Below are 25324 nucleotides of genomic sequence, written 5' to 3' on the forward strand. Positions count from 1 at the left end.
CTTTTTTACTATACCTGAGTAGGGGGCTGTGTCAAAAGGCTTGGCGTCAAGGTAGTGTAGTGTGAACTGTTTTAACTTCATCCATTGCTTTGGTGACAAGAGTAAAGCTTAAAGTTTGTCCATGATTTTGAGCCTTTCACATTCTTTCTCCCCTATTCTTCCCATAATAGGTTGAGAGATCAGGGCATACATTTGACTGTCACTGATTTTTTGTCATATTTTGGTCTGTTACTCATAAGATTTGTGTTTTTCTGGCAAATTTATGAGGATTTCAAAACTTAAATAATGAAAGACATTTGAGTTTCATTCTTGTAGACTTCATCTCCTTCAGAAAATGCACCCTAATGCAAATCCTGTTATTCTAGCAACTAAGCATATAAGAACAAAGTCTGTCCCTGATTCTGGACCTTTGACCCTTTTCCCGACCCCATTACAGTTTTGGCTTTATCCCTTGAGCTATGAGGTTTTGAGGTATAAATAAGAACTCTATGCAAAAGCTGTTTACCACTTTTAAGCTGAACCTGCTGCATTTCTTTTTCATTTGTTCATTTATATAAAACAGAAGTGCAAGAAAAACTGGGAAACTTGAAAAATAACAATAATATTAATAAATAACCTAACTGAAGGCGTAAAGTCAGGCAAGAAGCTTTAATAACCTTTTTATAAGCAGAATAAAAAATGCACAGTATTTTTATTGTGCTTCTAAGTAAATTATTCTTTCTTGCTTGACTTTAAAAATGTAACATAACGGGCCAACTTGCAGTAATGAAAAAATGAAAAAAAAGAAGACTTAAGGCAAGGAATAAACTGTATTAACTTCTTCTGAAAACACACTAGCAGCAGAGTCAAAGTTATCCCAGTTTCTTGTCTGCATTCATTCTTATTTTATCATCATCATCATCGTCTTCATTATTATTATTATTATTATTATTACTGTTATTACTTCATAAATGACTGCCCAGAATGTACCTGGGTTGGCTGCTGCCACTTCAGCTGAGATCCACAATCCACAGAACTGCACTGGCATGTTCAACAATACGCTCATTATTAATTAACAGTAAATAGTGATAACCATAAAGTTTCAGAAGCTGGAATGAAACAATGAAGTGTCAGTTGTAAAAAATAATAAGTGCTTTTGTTCATTTATTGCCAAACACAGAACAAAAATGCTTATTTTTTAAAACTGACAGTTGTTTCATTCCAACTTCTCATAGTTTATAGTAAATAACGGTGCAAAATACCATAGCCAGATCATGGTCAAATGGGGTTCTAGGGAGGGTAATGGATTGCGGATCCCCAGAGCAGCCCCTCCTGCAGCAACCTCCTACCCACCCCCTCTGCAGCAGCCTCCTCCCCAGCCATTCCAGTGTTCCATTACTTGGCTATTTCTACCGTTACCATAAACATTGTTCTAACCTGTCAGTGTGCATACTGCTTTCTTATATACTTCTACACTGATTATAGATATTGAAATAAAATAGCACAAACACTGATAGCCATTTGCTAAGCAAACAATACAGTCTCATAATGAAAACAGACTTAGCATGAGCAGTAAACTTCTCTGCCCTTGAAACTCACATTCATTGTAATGGCATGAAAACCCACATTCAAAGAAAATGCATCTGACCAGTGGAGGATTAAGTTTATCTTTGTGCTGTTTTCAAACCATAGGCCCCTTGCACACATTTTAGGGCCATGCATACATGTATGTGTTCTTTGATTCACCTTCTTGATTGTACTAAATTATATTCCTTGTATAATACACCACTTGTTAGAATGTATTTTAAATTTGTAGTTTTGAACATTCTTCCAGTAAGCCATGAAACAAAGTGTATGAACCAATAATGACAAAACTAACCATTTCAGAAAATTTCAACCATAAAAGGCCACTCAGACTTCTGTCATTACAATCCACCAATATCACTCAATAAGCACAATCTCTGCAGAAATAAAGTCATCCGAATAATTCCACATTAAAGAGATCTGTAACTAATAAGGAGGTTGCTACTGGCAAACAACTTTACATTTCAATGTTTCATCTACAAATTCAGTGCCTGCTGCCCTTGAAGAATTAATTGCCTATGTTACATTATAAAATGGTAAGCTGGTAATACTGCAGTAGGGAATGAGTGACAAACCAACAATAAGTTCATAGTTACTAGGCATCTTACACAAAGGAGGACACACTCAGGAATGCAGAGCCCCTATCCCCCCCTTAAAATGCACCAGTCAGCAATTGAAATGGCACTACAAATTCAGCAGTCCATCTACATGGTGTGGGAGTAGAATCCACAGTGTTCTGCACCAAAAGCAATTATGCTACTAACATTGCTTTCATATTCTACAGCTCAAACAGTGGCTACCACTTGCTAAACAAAACAACTAGTTGCACATTGAAAAACAGACTTAGCATGAGCAGCAGTAAACTTAGCTTCCCTTGAAACTCACAATTCTATGAAAATGAACTGATACTCATAATCCCTTGAAAATGCACTGAAACTCAAACTCACAATTCTGTCAGCAGTCTGGAAGTGGGTGCAGAGGATTCAGACTCTTGTCTTAATTGAAGCTCACAATTCCTTCAGCAGTCTGGTAGTGGGTGTAGAAGATCCAGGATCTTGTCTCCACTGAAGCTCGGTTTCCTTCAGCAGTCTGGTGGTTGGGGTACAGGATTCAGGCTGTTGTCTCCTGTAACCAAGTTACATGGTCAAGCCTGATCAAGTTAACTGACTAACCCTGCCCTCCCCCCTAACTAGGGCATTACATACCATACCTCCATACCTCTCAACCTCTTAGCATAAGAAATCTACACAAAGCCGAAAATAATGGGGTGGACAAAGGCCCAACATTAGGGCCAGATTTTAAAGATTGCTCCTATAGGCATAGAAAGTTGCGAGAATAACAACATTTGTCTTTAACATGCATTTTCTGAAGGAAATGAAGTCTGAAACTCAACTATATGACATTATTTAGTTATTTCAATCCTCAGTGATTTGCCAGAAAATGACAAATTTTGAGGAATAGGTCAAAAATATGAGGCCAAAATCAGGACATTCTGCAAAAATCTGGACAGCTGAGAGGTATTAACCTCTTAATGCAAGAAATCTGGACAAAGCCTGAAATAATGGGGATACAATGGCCCAAAATAAGGATAGATTTTAAATATTGCTCTTTTTAACTTAGAAAGTTGCTAGAATAACAGAATTTGTGTTAGCATGTATTTTCTGAAGGATATGAAGTCTAAAACTCATATATATGTCATTATTTAGTGACTTCAGTCCTCTGTGATTTGCCAGAAAACCACACATTTTATGAGAAACTGACCAAAACTATGAGACTAAATCTGGACAGTTGAGAGGCATGTTAAAGACACACACACACACACACACACACACACACACACACACACACACACACACACACACACACGCACACACGCACGCACACGCGCGCGCACACACACACACACACACACACACACACACACACACACACACACACACACACACACACACACACACACCTTCTCTTTCATATAGCAACAAACGGGTCTATATCATGTGGTCGAAAGCTAATAATAGCGAACGAACACAACTTTGAAAACTCCGGAACTCAAAGCCTCCCCCGCTAAATATATATACCAACTCCGAGATTACATTACAGTGAGGAAAGGGCAAATACCCGTATCTACACTGTAGTGTGACCCCACAATAACAATGTCGAGTTCCGGTGTTTTTGAAGTTGTGATCGTTCGCTATTATTAGCTTTCAACCACGTGATATAGAGCTGCAACAAATGGCTAATTTAAAGACCATGTCACACATACTCTCCCAAACAACACATACACACACACACACACACACACACACACACACACACACATATACACACACACACCTTCTTTTCTCTTTCATACAGCAACAAACAGCTAGTTTAAATTCCACACACTCATACACACACCTACTCTCACACAGTAATACACACACACACACACACACACACACACACACACACACACACACACACACACACACACACACACACACACACACACACTTTCTCTCTCATACAAAAATGAACAGAACTGCTATTACAATACACACAACACACAAACACACACACACACACTCATGTACCCACCCACACACACACACACAAACAAACACACACACACACACACACACACACACACACACACACACACACACACACACGCACACACGCACACTCACACACACACACACATACACACACCTTCTTTTCCCTTTCATACAGCAACAAACAGCTAGTTTAAATTCCACACACTCATACACACACCTACTCTCACACAGTAATGCACACACACACACACACACACACACACACACACACACACACACACACACACACACACACACTTTCTCTCTCATACAAAAATGAACAGAACCGCTATTACAATACACACACACACACACACACACACACACACACACACACACACACACACACACACACTTACCTCCTCTTGCACTGGAACAGCTAGTTTAATTTACATGCGTAGGTGTTACATCCATGTTGGTGTACATGCATGTGATGCACACATGGTCCTCCTTAAAGAACAAGATTCCACCACTGCGGAATGAAGAAGTTATTATTATTATTTGTTTTGTTAAAGCCTTCTAGCCAGAGTGCCTATGTCACCTAGTACTGGATCCAGCTCTGAGCACCAGCCATTATTTTTGAGTTTGTTTTACCAAGAGACAGACAGTCTTGCAGCTGTAAAAGTGGGAGGGCACTCACCACCCCTTACCCTATGGATTTGGTGCCCTTGCTCTTACTTCAGCAACCAGTCCTGCCACTATTTTTTTCTAATACTTTTCTGAAGCAGTCTTTGGAATACCAGAGTCAGCTTCCAACCTTTACATTATTGAGTAGACAAATCATCCTGTAACTTTGTAACAACTAGATCTTTTATTTCTATAACAATCTCCATCAGTTTCACTTGAGAACATGCTCTTCTCTCTTTCTCTCTCTGTCATTTTGATTCCTCCCCCAACTCCTCCAGGAACAGTGTCCTGGCCAATCTTTCCCAGGTCTATATCAGCTTCTTGAAAGATGATAACATTGAACGCTATTTGATCGACCACAAAAGGTCGAACAACCAAAATAGCGAAGACACGGGACAGCAATTTTTTCCCCAGGGAAAAAAAATCACTGTTCTGCAAAAAAAAACAAAACAAAAAAAAACCCATAAAGTGGTGGGCTTCATTCCCCACTTAAATATACCAACTCTGAGATCACACCACAGTGCAGGAAATGGCAAACTCCTGAGAAAGGCCCTGCGCTTTTTTCCCAGTTCCATGTCTTCGCTATTTTGGTTGTTTGACCTTTAGAGGTCTATCAACTGGCGTTCAATGTTATCAGCTTTCGATAAGCTGATATAGACCCTGTTTTCCTATCTTGTATGAATAATACCTCATGTTTCCCTGAAAATAGGATACAGACCTAGCGGGACTAACCTGACCAACAAAACATAACTAAATAAATGCATACATGAAACAACCCTTTCTAGTGGCACATTGTTGTGTGATAGTCAGACCTCTTCAGACTTGTTTTCATTTATTCATGCTTCTACAAATCATGCTAACTTGGCCAAACTATTGATGCTAATTTTTGCAGCTTTGATGGCTGAGACCTTTAAAAATATATATGCTCTTTCCGTGAATGATACAACTAACTTATTAAGGAAAGAACTTGCTCCTTTAAGTTCAGTCATGACTTCAGTTAATTAGTACATTGCTATTAGAGATAAGGTCAAAGCGACGTGCATGATGACTGAATAAATAGAGTCTGACATTTCTGAAATGGTCCAAATTCTACATATTACTTGAGGATGTGGGTCCTGCTTATCCAACCTCTTTTTACTTGCTAAGAGGAGAAAATTGACAAACATAAAAATACATGGATAGTCCTAAAAAGGACTATAAGGAGGCTACAGACCTTAAAAACATTTTTAAAAAATGATATTTTCTACTGATCTAGGCCACATGGAGCCTCTAAAAGGATACAGCAGTAACCCTGTGTTGATGTCTGCTTGCCTTCTCTCAGTAAAGAGCGGATACCATTTATGAATTGAAATCCAGATTCTTTATTAATGATAATGGATAACTGTCTAAACTAAAACTAAACAAATACTGTAGTTACACTATAAATTTAACATCTTAATATAATCCTCACTATGCTACAAAAATGCATCAAGTATATGAGCAATTAGAACCATGAACACTTACCTCAGCAGTACATTACAGTCACTGTACATATATCTACTTGCATAAGTGCTGTGCTTCTTATTTATGTACTCTAGATTGCAACTAGATTCCCTATGATGAAACACAGAGCCTGCCAAACCAGTTTGAGAAGTGTAGTGCATCTCTGTAAATCTCATCCTCCATCTTTTCCACAAATGATACAGGATTTTGGTCCACATGCCTGACAGCTGCTTCAGCTTCAGGCTGCAATGTTTTCCATGGCTTTTGAGTTATGTTATTTCCCTTTTCCATCCTTTCTAGCACATCGTAAGAGAGTTCAGTTTTATCTGATTTTGTGTAAGCATTTTCTTTAATTTCTATTGACATTAGGCATCAGTAATATTGGTGAATTAAGTAATTTGCTCTTGTTGAGGGACTGAATCCCTGCAGTGGAGTATGTGTTCCAAAATTATGAGATGACAGTCCTGTTAACTTTTATTATTACTCTTTCTCATTAAATTCCTTATAGCATATTTCTTCCTATTAGTCCACTAGATTGTGAATAATGCTGATTGAATGCTATATGTCTGGATATCTACTTTTACATGGATCTACTGAATTACTGACTTCTGTGTTGCTGGTTATTCTCAATACTTAGACATCCCCTTTCTTGAGACTATAAGCTTTAATGCACTGGTCACACTTGTACTTCTGTTTGCAAATTTGTTTCATAGTATTTGGAATATTAATCTACAGATGTAAATGGCTTTGTTAAATTGGGTGAGTATATGTCCACCCAGCCCAGTTGATTTTCTGGTACTGAGTAGTCTAGACTCTCTTCCTTTGAACTGTTGTTATGACATGAACTGCATATGAACAATGTGACACTATTCATTCTATAACAGTCAACATCCCAAGCCAATACATTATCTTCTACTCTTCCTCTTTGCACTTCACTATTCCCAGATGTGATTCATGTATTTTATCTGTCTTCTCAGTTGATTATGGGGTATTATTTTGCCAGCTTTAAACATTAAGTACTGGGCAGAAATTATTTCTTCCTTGAAAGAAAAATGAAACTGAATTTCTTTCCCTACTCATGAAATTTTGCTCAGGTCAACCTGTCAATGTAACTTGTTTCAGTAACTACATTTCTAAGTCATTGTCAGTGTATCTCTGGGATTCTTTTACATTTTCTTCTCCGATTTGTAACTGTGATATTACCCCTGAAATATTTTAGTTCTTATTCTATCAGTTCTTCATACATTTCTGGTAATTACAATGTAACAATTCTTCATGTACTTCTGGTAATTATGCACCAACCAACATATCTATGTTTAGTTCCTGGCCTGGCTTATGTTTCTGTTTTAGATCATGCTCATGTAGACTATGTAACAGTCTCTGCAATCTCAGAGGTGGCTCATAGAATGGACTTCTACATCTTAAGGGTTTACGGCTTGTTTCCAATTGGACTTATTTATACATATTCTTGGAATTTTCTCTTACCATGTACTATTGTTAATAATTCTTTTTCTTTTTCTGAGCACATTTCTTTTGTGCATCTTAAAATGTTCTTGACGCAGTGGCATCTTGGTTGTTGTGTACCATACTGACTGACTGTCTTCTACTTACAACATAAGTGGATTTTCACAATAAAGTAATTTTACTTTTAGTGTTATTGCTTTTGTAACTAGATTTTTCAGCATTTCAAAGTTCTTTTCTATTTTATAGTGTGATTCTCATTTCTTTCTTTAATAGATTTCTGAGAGGCATAATAATTTCAGACATATTAGGAACAAACATTGCAAGACAGTGCTTCAATCCTGCAAAATTATATAATGCTTGATTATCTTCTAACCTTTGCCTTTGCACAATTTCTCTGAGTTTTTCCTGTTTCAAGCTTCTGTCCTTCTGAAGTTAGAATATGGTCAATATTTCAGAACTGTCATTGCATTTTTTACATTTCTTCTTACTTGACAGTAAGCCCTCTTAATGCATTCAACAGCCATATCAGTATCTTCCTGTCTTGTTCTTTGGTGTAACCTTACTCCTGATCAATTATATTTACAACATTCAGATTCCTTCAGTTACCTATATAATAGCTTTTTGGAATACTTTTCACGCTTTCATGCTGGTGAAATACCAAGTAGAAGTCTAAAAAGGCAGTATGGCATTAGTATCAGCATCAACCCCCTTTATCCCATTTTGTATGGATGGATAGTCCTGTCATTCCCACTTCTGGATCTAGCACTGAAGAAAAGTGTTTGACATTTAGATCACTTTTTTAGTTTCATGTAAAGGTTCAAAGGTGTTCACAGTACTATGCTGCTATGCATTGCAATTTGTGGTTCAATCTGACAGCATTTATTATATGTGCTTGTAAAAAGAAGGACATTTCCCATAAACCAGATGTCACATCCAAAACGTCATGTAAGGACAAAGCTGCTGAGATGAAAAGCTACAGATTTAATTGGTGGAGTATACCCATATGCTAAAAATCACTTAAGAAAGTAGATGATAACTTTCAACTAGGTTTCACTGGAAGAAAATGATACTGAGTAACTTGAACTGTCTTTGATAATATGGGAGTTCTTCTGCACTATAAGAAGCTGTAGGAAACATCCTGCTTTACTCTGCAGAATAATTAAAGGTTTATCCATTCTCATTGCTTGACTAGGTTTTCATGCCAATGTGCCTGTTCTAAGTGTAAAAAAAGGTACCAACTATTATACAGCAACAAGGCAATCTCTGTGGCATGGACTTTCATTACAACCTTTCACGGTAAAGGCCACAGGCATATCCAATATCTTGCTGTTACTGACCTCAGGCCACATACACCAGGTAGGATGTATGCAAAATGGTACAAAGTGAAAGGACTGAATATACATCAGAGATGGAAAGAATAGAAGAAACTGTAGTTGAACAGTCTTTTGGTTACCCTTCCTTGTATTTTTCTCCCAGCACAAAGTGATTTTTTTTAAATGGTACAGACGCCTCTATTGTGGCTTCAGGAATATGACTGGGAATATGCTATTGAGAAAACTGATGCATAGCATATGAAGGAGGATTATTATCCACCATTTTCCGATTGTTAACCTGCAAATGAGGATGATCCCTCTTTACTTGGCTGTACATTGGGATTTCTCTCAGATATTTACCTGTTTGGATCATAACAATTTTGAGTTACAAAGGCCTCTCAGGTTAAAATATAAAAACTTGATTCTGATTCAGGAAGGGTGGTTCCAGTATGAATTGCTCAACTATTTTTGGATGAATCTATAATCTCAGGTAAACAACTGGCTGAATATCATCATTATAGAGTGTTCTCCTTCATATGATCTTGGCATTTTACCTGATAGTGCATTTTAAAGGGTCAGGTATTTGTGACAGTCTTGTTACTTTTATCTGAAGAACATCATATTGATCAAACACTTCATTCCTTCTCTGGACTTTGGTTTGGTTTTCATTACAGTAGGGTTGTTAGGTGTGGACTTCTGTAATGTTCTAAACTAAGGATTTCAGACACTGAACTTACGTACCTGCAGTAGGTTCTGAGTTCAGCTAAAGGGCTTCCACAAGATTGTCTAGGTTATGTTATTTAATTTGGGTATTACAGGATCGATATGGGCTGGTTAGTGTTACAAGCTCATTCTATGTTCTGACTTGTTTGAATTTTCTTTTTTACTTGCAGAGCTCTGTACAATCTGGGTGCCAGCTGTTGGGTGCCTACAACTTGGCGAGGTCATATAATTCAATTGTTAAGGAACTGCTAGCTGTTCCCAGTACTAGGGTGGAGACCTCAGCCAGGTGTTTATTTGCATATATTGTCCCAGTTCTATGAAATATGTACCTTATTTTATTTGGCAAGAAATTCTGAGGCCTCTTTTAATGAATCTTCTTGATTAACATCTTATGAAGGCCTATTAAACCTAGGGAGAAATATTAATGTTTCTTTTATTGGCATTTTTTAAAGTTTAATTCTGTTTTTTTTTCCTTAAGACTGCAGTAATTTTGCTGTACTGTCACAATTTTGCCACTTAATTTTAAAGTGTGGTGGCATACAAACATAGCCACTAATGTTAAAATGCTTGAGTCTCCAGTTCAGATCATGACTAGGTCCTTCTTTTGTGGATTCTACATGTTCTACCTGGGTCTGCATGGGTTTTCACTGAGTTCTGTGATTTTCTTCCACATTCCAAAGACATGCTATATATATATATATATATATATATATATATATATATATATATATATATATATACATGAATTGAAAAGCATTCAAATTGCCTGCAGGTGCATGCGTCATGTGTGAGTAAGTGAGTGAGTGTGTGTGTGTGTGTGTGTGTGTGTGTGTCTGTGTGTATGTGCATGATATCCTGTCCAGGATTAGTTTCTCTGCCTCCTGTCCACTGATCCACTGAGTGCTGGGATAGACTTTGGATGCCTCTTGACCCTGTAATGAAAGTAGATAATCATAAAGTGAATGAGTGAGTGAATGAATGAATAATTGGAGAGTTCTTAAGAAAGTTAATAAAATAGATTAATTAATTTATGACTGAGTGCCTGTTGATATGACAGATCTTAAGCATAAGACTTTGTCTCATCACTTTTCCTTGACCTCTCAAAAGCCTTTGATACGGTATCACACCCCCTTCTTCTCTCCAAACTCACCAACTTGGGTATCTCACCCCCAATCCTACACTGGTTCTCTAACTATCTATCCAATAGGCAACAATCCACCAAATGGCAACACTCCTTCTCACCGTTCCTAAACACTACCACAGATGTACCCCAAGGAACCATATTGGGCCCCTCCCATTTAGCATTTTCATTAACAACTTTCATTCCTACCTTACTCAAAGCACTATTATCCAATATGCAGATGATTCTACAATCATCTGCACTGCCAAATCCACATCGGAGCTACAGCTTCTTACCCAAAAAGCCTTTACATCAACCGAAACATGGATGTCCAATAACCATCTTGCTCTAAACCCCAATAAAACTAAACTCCTAATATTTACCACTATAAAATACCCCCCCCAACAAGAATGAACTCTCAGTCCACTCCCAAAATAATACTATCATTGAAGTTGTTCCTAGTACTAAACTGCTCGGTGTCATTATATATGAAAACTTAACATTTGACCTTCATATCCACAGCAACATTAAAAAGACACATCAAAAACTTGGTACGCTCTATAGACACAACTAGTTCCTTAATTTCACTGCAAAAAAGGCTCTAGCCTCATCTTTCCTGTTACCTTCTGTCTTATATGGTGCCCCAATTCTTACCAATATTCAGTCCACATTGAGAACCAAAATAGATCAATGCTACAATAAGGCTGCTAAATTTGTTACACACATGTTAAATCTTCAGCCCACCTTTGTGCATCACTTCATCAACTACAGCACATAAGTTTATATATGAACCTTCAGTCTGCCCTTCTCTTTCTTCATTACTGCCCATGTATCACCCGAACAGACCTCTTAGATCAGACATCAAAATGATGCTCAAAGTTGAAATGCCAAATCTCTCTGCCGGTCAGATGCTCTATTCTTTTACTGTCTCTAAACTCTGGAATTCCCTCTCGCCTTCAATCAGAACCATCAGCAATCCTGCTCTCTTTAAGAAACCCCTCAAACAGCACCTCTCCTCTCTTTGGCTATGTACTTGTCCCAAACCTACACTCTCCAACAACTGATCTCCTTCCACTATAACCCCATTGTCTTCTCCGTCTCCTCACTTCTACTCTCCTTTATACTTCCTCTGCAGACTGCCTAAGCACCTCTCAGTCCTGCTAAAGCTTATATACCTACATCAGTTAATTACCATTCAACTGACACTCTCTACTCATGTAACTCCATTATCTGTATTAATGGAATATTTAATTATAAATAGATACTTTGTATGTAAATAATCTGTTCTCTTTCCGTTACTCTCATTCCATTGAGGTTGTATATACTATTTGATGTGTGTCATTTCATGTATGTTCCATTTAATTTAGATAATGAATTCCCATTGCAAACATGTCCTTTAAATATGCACTGTTTACCCATAATTACTTTATGATTGTTATGGTGACTGTACATACTCTGTAATGTGTATTTTTTCATGAATGTACTTTGTAAGCTATGTGGAGCTTTTCTCCTCGGGCTCCACTGAAAATGGGCTCACTCAGGCCCAGTGGAATATCCTGGTAAACAAATGCAATCAATCAATCAATCAATCAATCAATCAATCAATCAATCAATCAATCAATAAATATGACATAACTTTCACAATATAGGTTTTTGATGTTTAGATCACTGTGAAAAAAAAAACAGTGTTAGTCAAATATGGCATTATAGCTAGAAAGGCATAGTCAAACTACATTTTATCTTATCAATAAATAGCATTACTGGAACCATGTGTTTGTTTATGGCATTCTTGTCATAACAGCAGTCATGTATTCTGCAAAACTTTTGTGCTGGAGGAGAGTATTGTCAGAAGTCTGTGGTGCTGGAGACAGCATATCAGGTCAGGGAGGGTAGTATCACCAACACAGGTCAATGTATGCACTGTTTCTATCAAAGGCAATTTCTGCATGACTAGCTTTATCTGTGTGATATGGAAGTCTCCCTATCTAACAAAAACTTACCCCACTACATTGCCTGAATGATACAAATGGGTGTATAGCTCCACTCTTGAAAAATATGGGTATCCCTCATCTCATCCCATGCGAGTACATAATACTCCCATTTGCATATAGTTACTGTGCCAGGTGCTGGGACTCTCCATTGACACTACTGGAGATTGCACACACGACCACCACATACTTTGCAGCACTTTATACTTCTGGTATGGGCCATGGATTGTGTCTGATTGTGCAGGCTGCTGCTGCTGCTACTAGTGCGGCCCTACAGAGGTGGGAATTCCATTTCCTACACATACGCAGAAGATTATACCAATCTTCACAATCCATCGGCTACAAATTACATTGCAGTGGGGTTCCTTTTGCCATTATTTGGCACTTATATAGCCATTGTGAACAGAATACCATTCTATATGCATCTCGGAGTGCCCATTAATCCATATATTGTATATATCTTTGTTGTATTGCTGTGCACATGCATGTCATTCACGGCTGCATTTTCCACATATATGTGAATGGTGTATGGTCACTGTTTATGCTCCTTGGTGCATCAGTCTTTCACCTTGAATGCAGCAACTATGAATTCCACCCACAGTAATTTTGATTTTTTTTAAGAATAATAATATTCTATAAAACAATACCCTGTAGATATTGCAGCAAACAGCACTGTTGTGAAATGTAGGCCCATTTTATTTCTTTTATGCTGATTGATTTCTTCACAATTAAAAAAGCATATATTAGCAACAAATGCTGGTTTTACAGCGTTTGTAACTGGGACTTTGCATGGACTTAAAGGTACTTGGGGATGTTCTCTTTATTTCATGTCATTTTTATTACAGGTTTATATAGTCATCTCTGTGTGACTGCTTACAAATTTAAAATCATTTAAATTACCATGACATTAATTTAATGACATAATTGTTTTTTGTAAACATACTTATTTTTTCACCAAGATCACTGCTGTTTACTTGGGGTATCAGTCGTAGCAATAAAATAAATGTATGGGCATTAAGCAAATAATACAGAGAATAAGGTATTTCATTCACTGCTGCAAAGGTATTTGGGGAAGAAAAAGAGAAAGGCACAAAGATGTTCAAGCCTCTAAGCCAACAGCAGGGAAGATAGACTTGAAGTACAGCACTTTAAAAGCAGACCACCCTTTTGTCAGATGTGGAAATTGGCAATCCTTAGAAGTTAGAGGAATTATCTGCTTTGACCCTTAGAATACCAAAAGTAGCTGTAATGTATGGCTACCTGGCCTTCAGAAGCTGATGATTTTTGCCACTACTAATGCAGTACTGTATTTGTGTGTGTGTGTGTGTGTGTGTGTGTGTGTGTGTGTGTGTGTGTGTGTGTGTGTGTGTGTGTGTGTGTGTGTGTGTGTGTGTGTGTGTGTGTGTGTGTGTGTGTTGTGGTGCAGTGGAAGTGTTGTCTCCTCACCACAAGAGGTTCTCTGGTTTGAGTCTCGACTGTAGTGCCTTCTGTGTGGAGTCTGCATGTCCTCCCTATGTTCGTGTGGGTTTTCACTGGGTGCTCCAGTTTCCTCCCACATTTCAAAGACATGCATTTGGAACATTCCTCCCCAGGCCTCTGCTGAAAATGAGCTTCATTGCAAATCAGACTTTCCCGATAAACAAATATATGCACACATATATAGATATGAGTGTGTGTGTATGCATCTATATCTATATTATGACTGTGTGTATCTATATCTGTGTCTATATCTATGTATGCATGCATGTATGTATATGTATGGTTATGTGTTATATAATGGATTTTAAGTATGATACTTTGTTGATTTTATGAGACCCTTGGGAATTGCATTGCAGCATGGTTTGTTGCTTTCTTTCTCATGCTACGCATAGTGTAGTAAATGGAAAAATATAAGAAAAAGATATTAGGACTAACCAGAAAAGAAGAAAAAAATCTTAGCATAGTTAAGAAACTCTCTCTTCTTTATAAATGCATTTCTCTGCTTTGTATTGATTAGCTTCTAGAGACTAGCAAAATGTCTTACTTTCCCAACTCTATTTCTTTTGAAAATACAGCACACTTTCACCTCCCTGATGCTGAATCCATCTATTAACTCCCCCCACCGACCTCCATCCCCATGCCGTATCAGCCTCAATTGCTTTCACGGCCATCTTGTGCACTTAAAAAGCTTCATTTGCAATCAGTCCCACGACAATTAATCATGAGTACAACAGAAGCACACTTCAAGCTGAATGCCACTCAGGGCTCCTGCTAATCCTTGGATGTGCCTTCTCCTGTGCATCACAGGATTAACATCAGCTATTAGTGCCATTGGGACTTGCAGTGTGCATCAAATGAAGCTTTTTAAGTGGGCCGTGGAGCCCTAGAGATGCTCACACTTGATATAGCATGGGAGATAAGGAAAAAGGGGTGGATTAGAGGTGCTGAGAGCTTGACATGGCTTGTATTTTAAAGGTTACAATATTTAGCTATTGAAAAGTGGAATCCTTGGGGTACACTGATGAACAGTAATATTAATGTATAATTTGACCTTATGTGTAAGTCTAGGTCTCATCTTGCAATTATTTTAAGGATGCAAAACAGATGACTTTTGCATATATCTATGCATTTTTATTAACAGAAAGCATTTACTGTCAGTAATTAGAAAAGTATACCTTCAATAGAACAGAAATGTGAGCTACTATATTTCATCATGTCTGCATGTGACATTTGTTACTTCCAGGCTATAAAAGAGCAGTCCTTGTGACAAACATGACACTGCAATTGACCAAAACTGTTTGCACCACAGTAGCCTGCATCCAGCAGACCCTGGCAGCCATGACTTTTTGGAAACAACTCCTTAGGAAATTGCAAATGCCTTACACTAAACAATACATATTTCTTAGGCATTTTAAAAAATAATTGAAAAAAAAGTGTAATATGTTTATGAAATGCTAGCTGACTAAGCTATGTGAAAAATGTATATCTAGTTTGTTAATCTTCAGATATTCTAGTTTACAAGGAGTAGTTACTGCATCACCTTTTTAAAAATAATATTTTTATGTTATCTGCAATAGGCTGTATAATATTAATCTTGTTAAGGAGATAAACTATTTAAGCTATCTCTCTTCTGAACAAATATTTACCCATTCTGGGTCTTCAAAGCGTCAGGCAGCGAAACTCATATTGTTTCAAATATTGGGCTGCACTACTGTATTTCATATTTACTCACACAATACAAGCTGTGTTGTCAGCTACACAAGCAAACGGAACACAGATGAAGTACACACCTGCTCTTGTAGCTGCAGTTGTCTATATGGGCTTTCATATTTTATTAAGTATTTTAGGCACCATGCAAACTTTTTTTATATTTCAGCTGATATTAACAAAGTAAGTAATACAGGCAAAGAGGATATGCATTAAGTAAACTTATTATCCTGCCTGTTAAAAATTAATACAAAATGTGCAAATCAGCAGTTATCAATTCTTTCGGCAACAGAATGCTTAATATTTACTTGGTGTCAATGGCACATATATTAAAGGGCGGTAATTAAGGCCTCATTTTTCAAAATATTAAATATTGATTTGAAGTATTTAGCACCAGTCATAAAGGTCCCTTGAGGGATATGAGCAAGTGATTATGGCATAGATCATGTTATTTCTGTTCACTGAAGTGTAAATATACACATAATTAAAAATATATGTAATTAGGTTTGCCAGATATATCCAAGAGATATTTTCAAAACTACAGGCAATGGGGCTCATTCCAGATTAAGTACATGCAGTCAGATGAATCTTGTTTGCTCTGCGTGTATTAGCTTTTGCTCTAAAAATGTCAAGAGGTTTAGAACTTCCATCATCCTCAAATTTGTCATTTTGCTATAAGTCCATATGGATCAGAATTCAATACCCTCCCCCTCTGGAAAAATGGCTATGGCTGTCAGTCATGTTTGCCCTCTTTATTAATGCATATTTCTCTTGTCAGTATACTAGAACTACGCATGTATTGTTATTACTCCTATCATTTTAACAGCACAACAATAATTTATATACATATCTAAATATATATATATATATATATATATATATATATATATATATATATATATATATATATATATGTATACACACACACACACACACACACACACACACACACACATACATATATGCAGTGCACCACATTTCTGTAAAAGGTTGTTAATCTTTCAGTGATGCCTACCACTTATATAAGGCAGTCTTGTCAAACTGCAGCATTATTTCTCTTCAGACCAGTTTTACAACAGGACTGACTTGCAAATCAGCAGAACAATATTTTTTGTTATATTACTTCACAAAATAGTTTAATTCTAGGACTCTAATTATTGTTTGAATGAGGCATTTGATGTTTTAAAGTAAGAAATGTGCTTATTGTTCTGGTTTGACTGAAACAGAAAACCAATTTGTATTTTTTTCATGTTTAACTTGGAAACATTTGCTTCTGGTCCCACAAGATGCAAGCAGCAGTTACACGGTTTAACTCTGCTTATTTCTTTAACTAGTACTCCATACTGCCACTGTACTACGTTATGAGAAATCTGCTTATAAATAAATATATAGATATGTATACAGAACCACACTAGTGCACGTACACATACCACATACACTCACACACACACACACACACACACACACACACACACACGCGTTCACACACACATATTTATACGTATTTATTCACAAGTGCTAGCGAGCACTTAGCTGGAATATCACTATAATAATTCAAAATAATATTACAATGGAAATTACATAGCTTTTGCTGAATGGCAGAGGAGTCAGTAAACTTATCTAATCTGTTCTTTTAAGTGCTTTAGTATTTTATCTTCCTTCCATCCCAACCTTCACCATGCCATCTTGAATGGCTCTATGGATTCTCTCTCTCCACCACCCATTCTAGTAGTCTGTTTCATGGGTCCATAAACTTTTTTTTGTGAAAAAAAAATGCATCTAAAGATCCAGAAAGGAGTTTGTCCCTATCTACTGCCATATTCCATCCCTTCCCCTGTGTCCTTCCAGCTCAGAATGACCCCTTCGCATCTCGCTGACATGACCTTGTGTACCAGTGTCATGTTCCCTCTTCCTGTCTCTTCTGGTTTTGTGTGAGAAGAGCTCTAGCTCCTGTATCCTCTTCTTACATTTCTTTCCCTCCATCTTATTTATATTTAAGCAAGAAACATCTTTATTAATTTATCATGTATGTCATAGGCCAATCTTACATTTATATAATTGAAAATAAACCATACTGACACAATCTTAGTTGTGAACATTATACAAATCGCAAATCATGCCGACACAAATGTAGCTGCAAACATTGTACATATATATATATATCCAGTCATTGTCAGTCAACCATTACATAGCTCATTCAGTTCCTACCTTTTTTAAACATCATTCCTCCTCTGCATGTATTGATCCCACACTTCCCATTTTTTGTATGTAATTTGCTCTCACCCTTTTCTAAAGATCCCATTTCCAGTTGTTTTATCACCGTTACTATATTTGCTACTTCTATAAAGTTGGTTTAGACTTTGATTTCCATTTTCTAGTAATTGCTTTTTTGACAAACATCATAATTAGACTCAGCAAGACCTTACTATGTTTAGGCAATTCCGATTCTGTATCATAGTTCAAAAAAATAATTTCCTTAGTTACACCAATTTGCTTACCCATCATCTCTGACAGAGCAGTCTGCAGGGAATCTTTAAAGTCTGCCAACTCATTACACTCCCAGAAAATATTTTTCCAGTTACATCTTTCTTCCCAATCACACCTCCAATATACTATACAATTCCCTACGAAGTGGAGAGAAAGTGCTTAACTTGGTCATTAAAGGTATTCCTTCAGTGCTGTGCTGTGCTTTTTGGTTATACATACATATATCCCCAATTGTTTCTTTGGAATTGCTTATCCAGTCTCTCTTCCCAATCCTTTCTAACCTTCTCTGATTAATTCTTATAGTTATCATGCAATATTTTATATGCTCTACTAATTATTCCTTTTTTAACGGCAACTTCTGTTTTAGATTCTATTAAAAACTCTACCAATACTGGTCTTTTGTTTAGGGCCCCCTATTTCTTTCTCTTTGCCTATATTCTGATATCAATCCTTGATAGGGAAAGCAATCTCTAACCTGCAGTCCAAATAAGTACTTGACATCTTCCCATTCCATTACCTTTCCCTTTCTAGTTATTTGATCCCAATACCTTGGTTCCTTTGCCAGTTTTCTCCAATAAATTCCGCTCCCATCTTGCCTATTGTCTGTATTGCAGTCATCTATATTGGCAGAATCTCCTTTCTCCATTGTCATGTTGGCTTAGTTCTTAGAATACTTTCTGCTAGTTTATGAATATAATATTCTGTATGATTATTGTTATTCTCCTTAAATGTCAGCTTCCAAAATCCCAGTCTCTCCTTGTTTCTTGAGTTTCCCCATTTTATCATCATCTCTTATCACTTTGAATAATAGTTTTCTGCTTGTGCTATGTATAGGAGCCTTAACTGCGTTGCTCTGAAATGCCCCTTCAAATCGGATAATCCCAATCCCCCCTGTTTTATTGAAATAATAAGCTTATCCTACTTGACCCTTGCTGTCTTCCCCTCCCATTGACTCTTGCCGTCTTCCCCACCCAGTGACTCTTGCCGTCTTCCCCACCCAGTGACTCTTGCAGTCTTCCCCACCCAGTGACTCTTGCCATTTTCCCCTCCTAGGTCCCACCACCCTATTGCTCTTTCTGGTAGATTTCCTCTGAATTTCTTTCAGCAGCCTGATGTCCTTTTCCTTAAATGGCCTGCAGAATTGCACACAAGTTTGGTTTGAAAACATTAACTCTTTGCATTTGGTTTCATTCTGTTTGCTGCTGCCACTAGCATCTTACTCTACTCCTGCTGGTCAAATCCAGATGTAATCGACAGCCGGGATATTTTTTCCTGCTCTGATGCCATCAGTTCCACTGCCTCAGCTGATAAGTCACACGGGGGCTGTTGTGACCTAAGTGCAGTGCTTTGCATTTGATTACATTAAAATACCAACTGCTATCTTTATGTCCACTAGTTCAGCATTCCAAAATCTTTTGCTAGGCAATTCTTTCCATCCTCCACATCTATACTTATCTTTTCCTCATTGATAAAGAGGTTCATCCTGTTTTCTGTTCCCACCACCATGACTGAGGCAAACACACTGAAGAGGACTGTTCACAGGATAGACTCCACTGGATTTCCACTAGTCACTTAATTCCCTATCTAGAGCACACTTCTGTTAATTTGTGATTGATTGTGCAGTTGCCCGGTAAGATAAGATTTACTTTGATTTACATTTTATTGTTACCACTGTTTTTCACTATCTGTAGGAATAAAGGGATAGCTTGTCAGGAAGATTTACCAGAGTCTTGGGTTGTAATTTATTGATCGTTACTGTTAAAAAGTGGTGGGATAGTGAGCCAAAGCTACTGGGTGCATTTGCATGTAAGGTAAGTGAATTCCAGCTTTTGTGTGACTTTCACAACTGGTACAGTCAGAGCAATGACTTTATTCTACTTAATTTGATATTTAGCTGTTTATTATTTTTGTGATTTTCGTCATAGAAGTTGATTTAAAGTCTCTGTGAATTCTGTGATAACTGATTTTGATTATCTCTTAGAATTCTTTATTCATTTGCAACTGAATATGGATTCCTTAAATGAGTACGCCATTAATGATTTGCTAAATCACAAGTATCTTGTAGATTGTACTAAATGCTATGTATATTTAAAGGTGACACAATAACACTGGTGATCTGTGCTCCTCATGTCAAAAGTTGGGTGATTTGCTACAATTATTATTAGTAAACGTAGAGTTACTGATGATGACTGCACTTGTGCAATTGGCATGGCTTGGTGAACTGTTACATATATCAATGACTGGATTGATGAGATATGTTAGGCAAAGATCAAATTGAACACATTTAGGAAAGAAAGTGCCTACTGTCAGTAAAGATCACTCAGCCCCTACTGAACAAGCTAATAACACTGACATCTTTGGAATTCTGGATACAAGTATTCAGCAATCTGAGGATTCAGAGCATACAGAATAAAATAAAATAAACGAAAGAAAGGAAGAAATTCTCAGCAAACAACAAAGAAAAAGAAACTGATTAATATCTGTAAAGCAAAGAGAATACATACCAGCAAGGACACTGCTTTGTTATGTAACACACAGATTACAGTAAATTGTATTTTTTTTTACCAGAAAACCTTCAGCCTTCAGAAAAAGGCATCATTTCTCCAATGGAGAAGGTAAAAAAGGAAGCAAAGGGTGGATGTAAAGGAAGAAATTGAAACTGAATGTGGAAGGACGGAAGAAAAAAAAACAGAAAGACAGAGGTTGAGAACATGTCCCAAGTTGTGGATGTACAAAGCCAGCTAGAGGAGAATTGTTTGGGGGTTATATTTGGGAGTACATTGCAAGTGATATAAAAGAAATATAGGTGGAGAAGGGAGTGAGGAATTGCTGTGGGACAGAGGGAGAATGGTAGGTGTCAGAGGCACACAGACAGAACACAGATACAGACAGACAAAGGCAAAATATGCAAAAGGAGGGAAGGACAGTGAATTGATGCGTATATACAGAGCGTACCCAAATGGTAATGGGGAAGACTAAATAAAGAGAAAGGAATGGAAAATGGAACATAAAAAGGGGAAAACACCAGAATATGGTGGGATTGTGGCATATTTGGATGATAGGCCAGCTCAGAGGTAACAAATTCAAGCACCACTCACATGGATGGCCAGTGTTATAGGTTGTTATTTTTTTTTCCTGTTGGAGCAATGAGTGGGGGCTGATGGTCATCTGACTCTTCCAGTCAAGACAGAAGATATTCCACATTGACAAGGTGAGCATCTAGCTGCTGGCACACTTTCGTAGCCACTATCTTCCACAGATGATGCAGAAGACCAATGGAGAATCCCCCAACCCGTTTTCAGGAGGCAAACCTTTGACCCTCTCATGAGAAGTGGATACGGAGGGCACCAAAGGTCCAGCCAGGCCACCATCAGCAGAGGAGCCACAATCTGCCTGCTGAGAGACAGATATCATGGGCACTGATGGCACCAGAGGTAGTGACAGCATAAACTGAGGTGATCTTAGCCTCGCCTCCTTTACAGCTGAACCTGCAGAAGGGCAACACAACTGAAGAAAAATGATCACACACACATATACTACTAATACAGTCACAGTTATACAGTAGAATGGCACAGATGTTGCTGACATTCTGCTGCTGGAAGATGTGCTTTTACTTTCTGTGGCACACAACCATATTCAGCTGACACTCTTGTACCACTAGAAAAATGTATGTAGACTTAAGTGTACAAATACAGCAACTAAGATAGTAGAAGGCAGTGGCAATAAAAAATGTGCACAGCTTATTTCTCTCTTCTGAACCTCTGCCTCCCACTAGTGAAGCAGGTCAGGGGGACACCACCTCAGGTAACTGTATCTATGCTGGCACTGCTCTCCAAATTGGATGATGTCACTCACCATTCCAGCTCATGCCAAGTGTCCACTTTATGCATTGGGCTATCATAATGGCCCAGCAGGTGCTTCCCAAAGGCCCTGTGCAAGAAAAACAGAAAAAAACTGCTCTTTCTGGCACTTCATACAAGAGGGAGCCCTGTATACTCATTAACTAGCCATAACCAGTCAGTCAGGTGGTATCCCCATACACACAAATGCATGCCATGCAATATAATACTGGTCTAGGATATGGTAGTAACACTGCATGACATGACCACAGTGCTACACCACTGTGCTACAGGTGTGCACATGCTTTATGTGCAGATAGACAGGCCACATGCTTAATGTTCACTATAAAGTGTATGACTAGTACTGCCATGTGTAGATAGAGTATTGTGCACTGGCAGTGATCCAGAGACAGTGGAATTAACTGGCATAACTGCCATGCTGAATGACACTTGACGACAAAATACACTGTGGCAGATGATATGGGATCAGTGGGTTCTGACAATATCCCTGGATGCATCTTAAATAGTAGGAAGCATGATTTGGCCACCTGCCTAACAACCTCATCCTACACATAGGTGTGGTACCAAGTGAATGGAGAGTAGCTACCATCACTCTCCTGCACAAGGAGGGACTTTCTACAGACCCAGGCAACTACAGACCCATATGTTTGACTAGCCTCATATGTAAAGCCATGGAAAGACATTATGGAGCTAGTTAACAGGGACACAGGAAACCTCCAAACACTGGACCCATCTCAATTTGGATTTGTCAAGGGCAGGTCATGCTTACTCAACCTGGTGGACTTTTTTGAAAAGGTTTCCAAAGCAATGGATGAAGGTAAAATGATACACAATGCATACCTCAACCTGATCAAAGCTTTTAATACAATCCCCCACTCAGGCATAGTAAAAAATCTAGCTAAACAGTGAGTAAAACTCAAAGTCACCCACTGGATTGCCAACTTGTTTACAGATACCACCTGAAAGAGACCAGGCTATTTCTTTGAAGTACAAGCCAATACTAAAAGGCTCTGGTTGACTATGTTTGCAGTTGACTGCAAGCTAGGAGCAGTCATTGAATCTCCCAATTGACTTAGTCATCCTATGGGAAGGCTTGTATCAAATAAATAACCAGTGCCAAAATCATGGACTAAAATTAAATGCCAAAAATGCATTATCATATCTTTTGGTAAATCATCAATCTCAGGGAACTACTACATTGACAATACACATTTAAGAGTTGTTCAGTTGTTCGGGATTTGGTAACTTATGTGGACTGTGACCTAAGATCTGTCCATTGTCATAAGAAAGTCATTCTATACTGCACAGCTTATGAACAAAGGGATTGTGTCTAGATCTATGGATGTGATTGTCCCCTTTACTCAGCCCTCATTTAGGCCAGTCATTGAATATAATGCCCCCTTTGGCATGTTTTTGTGTAGACATATGCAACACCTGGAACACCCACAGAGATATCTTGCTAAAATGGTACAACAATATGTCCTACACTAACTATCTCAAAGCCATGTCACTATTCTTGGTATCGAACAGACTGCTAAGATGTGACCTGTGTCTGGCGTACAGGGCATCCTCTGACATAATACTAATGGGTTTACTGCACATCAGCAAGTCAAATGGCATCAGAAGTACTTGGTCTTGGGATATCAACCTGTTCTGCAATATCAACAGAATGGTTTGGAGGGACAGGTATATCTTCCAGAGGATACTGCTACTCTGGATCAAACTCCTCATCCACATGAAACAAGCTCATCCCTGTCCATATTCAAGAACAACTTGGATGTGTGGATGGGAAATAGAAAACTTACTCCAGGACTGCCACTGTACTACTAATGGACAGAGGTAGCTCCTAAATGCTTTATCCCATGCATGGATCCCCTCAAATAATCTATGATATGATCCCAGTTATTGTCACTCTTACATTAGGGATGGGTAAGGCCAATCTAATACCAAATGGGATAGGTTAATTCAAGCACCTAAAGAGAAACTGGCTAGTCTTAAAATGGCCTGACTGTATCATCTGTCTGTGGCTTGGGGAGGGCGGTTAAACTGAGAACATAAGAACCCATGGGAAGGGCAATCAACAAGGATCATGTGAGTCAAGGACCACATATTGAGGCATGGGTTACTGATATGACGCACAATGTGGAAAAAAAATCCACGGGATATTGTGACAAACAATTCCACCACATGTCTGGACCCCCAACACTGAAATGGCTCCCTGAGGCTGCAGAGGTTTTAGTGTCAGTTGTCAGTCACTTGTAGTACCCTTCAGACCATTGGGTTGATTTGGATGTAGAAGATGGGTGAGCATCAACCACTCATATGTTAGCAGGGAAGCACCTGGTTAGTAATTTTCATTGCAGTACAGTACAGTATAGCACACTACACTGCATGCTTGAATGAAAAGTTGATCATGGTATACCTGTATATTTATCCTTCCAGGTATCTCTGGTTTGTAGCTACAATAACCTACATGTCAAGGTGTGCCTGTTAGTATATGATACTGTTGTATATTTATAGATAGCAGTATAAATGCTGCACTGGCTTATAGTGGTATATGTACATAGGTAGACAATGGTGTCATATGTGTTCATGCTTTCACAAGCTCCACCTGTGGAGGACCAGCACAACAGGTTGCATAGAGCTGATGTCAACAGAGAACCTGTAACTGGGAATGATGGCAATGTGCAAGTGACATGGTCTGATGACACAGTGTCACTCTCTGCAAGATGGGTAACCCACATTCAACGTTACAAAGGCCCTTGTAGAGGTATAGACTGAGCACCCAGCCTTACCAATGCATAATGGGCACCTTGTATCTGAATGCCCCTCATGGGCTTGTGATGTGTTTCCAGTATACACATCATCCAAAATGTGAACCACTTTTAAGGTATGCCTACCTGCCATAGGGGATAAACTCATGGTGGGGTGCTAG

The sequence above is a fragment of the Protopterus annectens genome, chromosome 10.part0, assembly GCF_019279795.1.
Source record: "Protopterus annectens isolate FY-2018-M chromosome 10.part0, PAN1.0, whole genome shotgun sequence".
Classification (NCBI taxonomy): Eukaryota; Metazoa; Chordata; order Ceratodontiformes; family Protopteridae; genus Protopterus; species Protopterus annectens.